The sequence below is a fragment of the Rutilus rutilus genome (genome assembly GCF_951802725.1).
Source record: "Rutilus rutilus genome assembly, chromosome: 24".
Lineage (NCBI taxonomy): Eukaryota > Metazoa > Chordata > Actinopteri > Cypriniformes > Leuciscidae > Rutilus > Rutilus rutilus.
In genome coordinates this window covers 22712897-22715956 of record NC_140228.1, presented here as the reverse complement: position 1 = coordinate 22715956, position 3060 = coordinate 22712897, and positions in this window count along the sequence as shown.

Here is a 3060-nt window from a genome sequence, read left to right as displayed (position 1 = left end):
CTGTCAGGGTCACGTGATTTCCTTTTCTGTGTACATTTGTGTACTGTCCCTTTTGGTTATGAACAATGTTTATACATTGGTTTATTATTATTATTTTTTTAATGTTGGTTGTTCTTATTAACGTGTGCCTCTGCTATTAAAACCAACCCTTGGGAATAAGAGTTGGTATAGCCTTCTGTAGTACATTGTATTGATAAAATAAGAGGTTAAGTGGATAAGATGAATCACATTACTGAAATTATTTAGGGAACATGATTTGATATCTTAGAAAGACGAAGATTTTTATACTAGCATATGTTTTCTTTTGGATATCTGACATGACATTCCATTAAAAAAGACAAAATGTATAAACATTTATAATATGTATACAACATGTAGATAGATCTACGACCTGGGCAAAGCTATTCATTAGCATCCCCATTTATCAGTTGGTCGTGGTGCGGTCCAGTGCGGGACCACACGGGACACACAAATAAATACAGTATCTGAAGTCTGCTTAAAAAAAAAAAAAAAAAGTCATGACAATGCAGACAGGGATAATAATAAGTCTATCTTTGAGCCCTCCAAAACAGAATATGTTGACCATTGGTAAAACATCTACTTTATTGTAATATTTGTGATTTAAATATTAATATAAATAAATATAATCTAAATCTAAATTAATATAATAATATACATAATTTGAACAATTGAAAAGGAAAGTCTAATTAAAGGTATTTTATATTTAGAATAACCAATACTGAAGGTTAATGCACAATACATCCAGAAATTATGGTTGTACTGTAACCAGAAATATGTATTAAGAAAATAAGGTTATTTTTCGTTTCATATTAACATTTAAAGGTGCTTTGTAGCCAAAAAAAGTCATACGTTTCTTTACATACTGCTTTATGGAGCAAAAGAGAGATAGAATTTCTGAGTATTCTCCTTTTGAAACTTATGACAATATGTGTCTAAAAGTTCAGTAGTTAGCTCTCTGACTATTTGATTATTTAGCCATATAGTGTTTAGGGGAATAGACCTTTCCTCTGTGTGGTCTGATAAAGACTGAATGATGCAGGTTTGTGTGAAACAGCGAAAGGTGAGAGGGCAGACCTCAGAAGAATGTAGCACAGACTCTGTAATGAACCTCTATATATTTAGAGTCAGAAACTACTGAAGAACCAGAGGTGAGAAACATACAAACGCCTGACAATTCACACTGACCAGCTGAAACAAGCTGCAAGTCTTTCCTTTGCGTTGCATGGTAACCCCTAAATAAGGCCATTTAAAGTATTATGAATTTCATTACGTACACCTGTTAACTTATAATGTCAAAGCTTTGATATTTTAGAATTTTATTTAGCACCTGGACAATCAAAGCTCTGAAGATAATGAATACCTTCTCTGTTTACACCTGGTATTAAGATGCCTTTTGGTCGATCAGATTGCAAATGGACGAGGGAAACACATTCCCGTTTACACCTGGTGTTTTATTCCGTCTCTTTCGTCCACTTTCAGCCACTTCTGTCCTGATTTCTTTGAGGGGAGGGTCTATGGGCGGGTAAATTTGTGTGTTTTTTCCGATCTAATGGATAAAATAAGCTCAATATATGAGCGCGAAAGGAGACTCCGGAAAAACATGCAGAGAGCAGCAGCTTTTGTTTATGCTCTGACAGCCGCAAGACCACACCGAAGTTGATACTTGGTGCTTGGTACGTTTTCCATCTTCAAACCAAACTTGGGTCTTCACTCTTCAGCCAACAAATTTAAAATCCAGTCTTCCCATAATGTTTACATAATGTGTCTTCTGTGGCTGTTCGAACACATTCGACTACATGAGCGTTTACACTACGAAAGCAGTCCGGGCATGCGTTTTCGACTAACTCTGGAAATGGTAGAAAGTGGACAAGCTCAAAACGTTTTAATACGTTTTAATACTTCAAAACGCATCTTATTACCAGGTGTAAACAGGGCCTATGATGTTTAAAGTTTCACTGAGCTCATTTTTGGAGACACTCCAAATCCACAAAACCATTTTTCCATTCCACTGGAAAGGAAATACAGTAATGTTATCATCAATAAATCTTCACTGAATAGTATAGCTTTCTATCAGTGTAGCATTCAGCTAGTTTGTTTGCACCATTTCTCCCTGGCTTCTTCTTCTTCTTCTTTTCGTTTTATGGCATATTGCAACCATGACTATAAAGGTGCATACCGCCACCTACTGTATAGGAGTATGTAACATGAGACAATATTATCATGACTATATCATTTAGAAAAAAAAAAAAAAAAAAAAAAAAAAAAAAATTAGATACTACCTAAATCCTATTATATATTCCTATATTTTTCAAATATTGTACAACTGCTTTCTGTGCATCCTTTACCCCATCTCCTGTTGTGCCTAACAAACCTTCAATATTCCACTTTCTTCCTACCTGATTTATCTTTTGATTTAATCTCATCCTCTCATCCCTATATTTCTTACAATGCAATAATACGTGTTCAACATATTCCTTGGATCTACATTCTATACATTCATCAGATTGACTTTTACCCATTAAAAACAAAGTTTTATTTAAACCTGTGTGATCAAACCTTTTCTCCCTGGCTTGTTTGTTGTCATAGTTACTAGTTTGATTTCATCATCTCATTCAGCTGTGTTCCCCTCATTATCCTGTGTACATAAGTTCTTGTGTTTCATTCATTGGATGTCGGATATTGACTATGGTCGGTTGTGTTTCCATGCCAGTCACTGGGTGTATTCCTGTGATTTAAAGACTGTGTTGAACTTTCCTCTTCCTTGTTGTGCATGTGATTATCATGCCGATTTGTGACCATCAGTGAGGGATGATATGGAATAGTACACTCACTCGCACATGCATACACACGCAGGGCCCACACACATACAGTAAGAGCTCAAGTTATTTTTGTAAACTCTTCCTTTGGATAGGTTTTTTTTTTAACGTGCTGTATGGGAAAAATTGGCCTTTAGGGAGCTGAAAAACCCTGCAGGTCTGGATGACATTCCAGCTCTCGCTGTGTCTGTGCCTGTCTAATACTGTTACACTCTCCAGAACC